At 42.7% G+C, this 6,206-nt stretch overlaps 1 long non-coding RNA gene across 1 annotated transcript in view; it reads right to left on the bottom strand.

The window, feature by feature from the left end:
• Positions 1-2,545: 2,545 nt before the first annotated feature.
• LOC118105234 overlaps positions 2,546-6,206 on the bottom strand; it is a 28,229-nt gene continuing 24,568 nt past the window's right edge. Inside the window, exon 3 of the long non-coding RNA XR_004695105.2 lies at positions 2,546-2,996. This is a non-coding gene — a long non-coding RNA (uncharacterized LOC118105234). The remainder of the gene's footprint in view (positions 2,997-6,206) is intronic.

The raw sequence follows: 6,206 nt of genomic DNA, 5'->3' as shown, positions 1-6,206 counted from the left end.
TGAATGGTGGTGGGTGTTTGTGTTTGTTTTAACCTGGGGAGATAGATGCAGCCAGGCAGGATCTTTATGAAAGAGAACCCCAGCAGGGCAGTAAAATACACAGGCAGCATGGTTAGAATACCACACTACACCACTTAACCAACAGTTACAGCGGTGCATCCATCACAGCATCGACACATACACAGACTTGCATATGCGCATGCAGAGACAGAGACAGAGACAGAGACACACACACACTGTGTGCCTCTGTTACAACCCTGTCTGGGCTAGGAAGTTGCTGCACAAATTGAGTGTCAAGTGCTGAGTGAGTAACTGATAACTGCAAATAATTATACCCGTTGCCATTTTCACCACTGTCCTAATTTTTGTGGGTTGAATAAATTCATGTCTGAGGGCCTGTTAGGAATTCCACCTTCTCATTGATCAACACTGATGCATACTTTCATGTTATCTCCTGAGTTATTGAAAATGGGATAAGCCCGATTCTATTACAAGCAAACACAGAATAACGTATGAAATCTATATGTATTTCACACCGCTGTGATCTCTGGTCACTGAATTCTGCGCACGTAGTGGGAGCCTGTATTAGCTTTGCGTGTCTGGCTCAGGCGCTGGAAGAGAGATAAGGGGAGCGGATATGAGAAATATGAAAAATAGCACTGTGATAGGATGATCAGTGAGAATGAGCATCACGGGCTGCGGTGACAAATGGGACAGAGAGCCAAAGAGGAGAGCAATGCAAAACGGATTTAGAGCCAAGGACAGAGTGATTTTCTCTGAGGAGTGGAAACTAAGCCTACTTCCTCAGAACGAACAGGTCAATAATAACCTCCTGATATCAGTCAATTTATTTATTTATTCTATTTAATATTTTATAGTGACATAAAATAGTAAAATAAAAAGTCATGTATGAGGTGATGGTTAACACTGAAACTGAAATCCACTCAATAGCTTTTGTTTTCCTGCATGGATTGTAATACTGTGAATTTCGACAACATAATAAAGTTCTCAGATTAGGGCTACATCCATACTTACGACTATCTTTTCATTTGAAAACAGACTTTTCAAACTAAAATGGTCTCTGTCCTTGAAAGTGTTTGGCTCTGCATCAGTCCATCCATACCAACACACCTGACAACACATATCACGTGACCACTCACATTCACTGGGGATGAATTGTCACAGATTGCTCAATTAATAGCTTGTGATGCATGTTTTCAGTTGTATCTTCATAAAATGCAGAATTTAACTGCACAACAGGCGTTAGTGAAGACAAAAGGGCCAGCAACCTAGTTGTGTTCTACACTGGTAACCGAGGAGCCTGATGAATCAGGGAGGGCTACGTCGTGACCGCCACCGTTTACAAACATCTCAATATCTGCCCATCCAGACTGAAATGCAGCAAACATGGCGAGCAGCGTTTCTTAACTTCTCCGTTTAGTGGATCTAATACGCCGGAGTAGAGTGGACACCAGGCGTATCCATAGCAGAATGGAAGCTTTTTCAAATGAAAATGTAGTAGCTAACAGAATATACACTGGTAGCACCAGAAGGTCCTAACTTAACTTATGCTACTTAATATATCTTCTCTTACAAAGATAAGATTAAATTACAGGATATGTTTTGGTTTGAGCGAACAATCCGAGCAGACAATTGAAAATGAGCAGACATCCGCAGCATCAAGAGAAATAGGATGAATAGTGTGGATCCATCTCAAACACACAAACCCCCCACTTTCTGCTCGACACTCGCACACTCAAAGGGATTTTGGGGCCCTGTGGAGCGGCACGTGAGCAGCCCTCTGTCAGCTGTGTTTGCAGTAAGGCAGGCGAGGGGCGCCCTGCACCTCCGAAAGAGAGTGGCGACCCAGCGAAATGGAGGAGAAGGAGGGGTGCTCTGTGGAAAGGCCAAGGCCCGAGAGGAGAGAAAAGAGCAGCCACAAAACAGCTTTCCTCCAGAGAGACACACAGAGACAGACATAGAGAGAGAGAGAGAAAGGGAGATCAAGGAGGGGGCTGCTGGAACAATGCCCCTTCAGCTGCAGGTGCAGTGGCTAAGACCGTGTGTGTGTCGTGAGCACTTTCTTTTTTGTGTTAATTGAGCTGATCTGTTGTCTTTTCTTCGCTGCAAGTTTAACTCACAGCTGATTAACATGTGGCCTTTTGGAGCTCCTGTGTGTGTGTGTGTGTGTGTGTGTGTGTGTGTGTGTGTGTGTGTGTGTGGTTGTGTGCGTGCAGAATTACAAAATGAGCTCCGTTGCCAGTGTGAGCTGTGTAATGACACAGGCACAGGGTGTGTAGACACTGGCCAACAGCGAGTGTTAACTCGATTTGCACTTGTATGGAGCGCAGAGCAATGGTTAACACATCTGAATAAAGGCTTTATGTGCTACATGTCGCACAATTGGAAGTGCACAGAGGCGTCACTCAGCCTCTGGGTTAAATAGGATACTCAGAGGATTACAGGCTTTACACATCAGAACGGTAATACAGTATCACAACCGGACATTCAGCTCACCTACTGTATTTACAACCACAGAGTCATATCACTGAAATTACATTTAATCGCTTTAAACACAGCTATAAGTCCACGATGCAGTGGCCTCCCACTTTTATTTACACATCTTAACAAATGTAAAAGCTTATTTTAGGGAACAGCTATTGTGACCACAGTAGGTTAAACAAAGAAAACATTTAATATTGTTGAGTTTGACATCAAAACACTTTGGCGACTACACTTAATGAGATCCGGGGTCTTGACGCCAGGGGTGTGTCCCTGACAGCTGCCCCATGGTGAGAGATCCTGATATTCCGACCCCGCCAGACTGGACGACCCTGTTTAGACAACTGGTTCCTATCCTACACTCACATGAGGCATCACAGCAATGGGAAGACGGTCCCACAGCCCGAGGGCACTATCGAGGCCGGGCCTCAGCACTAACATGCTGGTAGAGGGGTGCCCGAGTACCACCCGCTGGCTTTGGAGGAGGTCTTCACCTGCAAAGAGGAGCAGAGTTTGTGTGTGAAAACAGTGGATACATGCACGTCAGCTCACTCCTCCACACATACATAGCGAAGGCACCTCAAAGCAAGAGCCCCAGGGCCATCGGCGGGGCGCTCAGACAGCCCCAGTAAGGCAGAAACACAGAAACATGTGTAAGGCCTTAAAGAAGACACTCACTTCACAGAGGAGTGTGTCCCCTGCTCCTCCCCCCGTCCCACACCTCAGCCCATCTCCTTCATAGGAGATTATTGGGAGAAAAAGAGAGAGAGAAGCAGAGGGTAAAGATGGGGAACCGAGATATGGAGGAGAGCGAGCGAGGAAGATGAAGAAAGAAACAGAGATTTTGCTCTCCACCCCTCTCTGCAGATATTACTGCTTAATTAAAAGGGCAGCATGTGCTAAGTATTATTCCAGCTGAGATCTCTATCTGCAGCCTATGTAATAAGATCTTCAGCAGGCTTACAGCTAAATTTTCAAGCAAATTTCCTTTCTATTCTTTTCCTCACGGCCTATGTCTATTTCGTGCTGTTGCTGCAATCTTTTTGGATGCCTGCGTTTTGTGTGTTTGTGTGTGTGTGTGTGTGTGTGTGTGTGTGTGTGTGTGTGTGTGTGTGTGTGTGAGCAGAGCAGGACTGTTTTGCATGTTAATTAATGTAATATTTTGTACACCACTCGGGAGCGTGTAAGTGTTCTCTTGAATGTGTTCCAATTAAGAAACCTCCCTCAGGCACAAATTGGTTTGGACACACTAAAAAATGTTCCCATATTTTTACATATTTGGATGAACATGAGGAACGTGAGCACAATGCAGAGTTTACAAACCGTACAAGATGATGTTTGGTGTCTGTATGATTCTCACAGAATAGTAGCCCCCTTCTCCCTAACCGTCATCTCTCTCCACGTATCCATCTGCTATATATCCCGACGATGATTCACGTCTGCTACTAATGCTGCAAATCCAGAGAGGGTGGCTGGGTTGGGTGTCAGGCTGCCTGCTTAAAAATGTCCAAAACCTTAACAGTGCAACAGCATTTTAAAGTAGTATTAAAAAGACGTGACTAACACTGCACAACTATTACATGCTGGAGTGCACCATGAATTTTGCCTGTACAGAAATCACCTTCAGATCAGTGTATTTCATGAAGGAAGACGTAGAGCGGATTTATATACACCCTACACTCACATGTACACACGGTAGGCCTGACTGCCAAGTCATTTCTGTATCATGTCTACGGGAGGGTTGGCCATGAGCCCCTTTTGCATTTTCTCCAAAAGAGTGGCTTTGGACTCACATTCAATCATCTGGTAAATTAGTTTAATCCTGCAGCAAATCTGTGCCTCTCCTGGGACGGTTCCAGAGGTGTCAATCGGAGATAAGGCCTGTGTGACAATAAAGCCACCAAACCACAGGGGGGGTGCTGGTCTTAAACTCTCCCATACATTCAAGGTATTTGATTTATGGGAGCGGAAAGAAAAACAGCCATTTTCTATTCCATTAAACTGTTAAAGAAAAGAAAGACATGGCGAGGTCAGGCAGTGTGCTGGGCAGAAGCCTTACCTTTAACAAATTACATACATTTGTGTAGAAGTGCAAAACATTTCCGTTGAAAAACACACTGATCAGGGAGAAGTAATAGTAAACCCTTTAATTAAAATCACTGCAATACTGCCGGAATCTGCTCGGAGCCATACACTGAGTCTTTGTCAGTGTTTAATAATTAGTTCATATGAGCCTTGTGGTGGTTACATCTCTGACAGTAGCACAATAATTACAATTACAGCCCCTTAATACTCACTTTCAATATTTTTGCTTTTCTACTTGTATATCATTGTGGGTTAATATTGTTTCTGTTAATAGGTGGTCAAACTTTAGCATCCAGCACAAACAGCTGGACCAGAGATAAAATAAAATGTATTAAAGGCATAAACATGCAAACATTTATTTTCTCCCCTCATATGGGGTTAAGCCTTTGTGGATCACTTCTGCCCTCTATTGACTATGACTGGGACTGCGGCTGCAGAGATATGGAGTTACATGATGGAATTAAATAAGACGAGGATATTAACTTTTTCATTTTGACTGTATTGTATTGTTAGCAGTGTCAGTGTAAAATGTCATTAGCTGCTCAGTTAGTAATGGAAAACTGGCAGTGTGAGCCATAATAACGACTTAAATGATTTAAATCTGTGACTAGAAAAGTGGGGAATTACAGATTGACTGTCATCTACATTATTTTAATTTAAGAATTTTATATTGAAAATAAAACTACCTGTTAAATTACCAACAGCAGATATTTTTTGTACAAATATTATTATTATTATATCATCATTAATTTTATTAAAAATTGCAATTCTAAAATTTACACTAAAGTAAAATTGGGAGGACTCAATTGAATTTTTTTAAAGTTAAGTTGTAAGAAAGAATATGGTACAAAAATGTGTGAGCTATCAGCCACAGCATTTTTGTTTCTTGTACTAAAAGATGAATTTCAATTTCTCGCTTCACTGTTGCTGACCAATAAAAGCTGAAGGCGCTTTCTTCCATTACACCATGCTTTTACTTTATACAAGCTTAAGTATTTCTACACGATAAAAAATACTGTGATTCCAATATACTCTCTAAACCTGTAAAAGTTCCCACTAACAGTGAGTGGAGAGCTAATGTGTTGCAGAATGGCATTTCAGAGTGGGGGAGACCCACATGGTTTAATGTGAGTCATTTTAACATTAAAACAAGTGGAAGACAGAGGAAACTAAAAGAGCAAAAGAGGAAAGGAAACTTCAAAATGCTCTTTGAGGAAAATGAGATCACAGTCTGCAATTATATAATTCTTGTTAAGTGATGGTGGCGATAGTGCAAGAGGAATGCGCGCGCGCACACACACACACACACACACACACACACACACACACACACACACACACACACACACACACACACACACAGGGAAATCCTTGTCTCACTATATTTGTGAGCACCCAAATTAGAATAATGCATTCCCTAGCCCCTCACCCTAACCTTAACCATCAGGACCAAACACAAACCCTAAACCTAAGTCTTAATCAACAGTCATGTAAACTTGTGGGATCCAAGATTTCGGCCCCCAAAAGGTTGTAAGGGCCTAATAGCTTTGTGGGGACCTGGCGGTATTAAGACCTCACGAAAATAGTGCACCAAGGCTTACACACACACACACAGATAA

The sequence above is a fragment of the Hippoglossus stenolepis genome, chromosome 3, assembly GCF_022539355.2.
Source record: "Hippoglossus stenolepis isolate QCI-W04-F060 chromosome 3, HSTE1.2, whole genome shotgun sequence".
Lineage (NCBI taxonomy): Eukaryota > Metazoa > Chordata > Actinopteri > Pleuronectiformes > Pleuronectidae > Hippoglossus > Hippoglossus stenolepis.
Note: the sequence above shows the minus strand (reverse complement) of the source record. Positions and strands in the feature narration are given on the sequence as shown.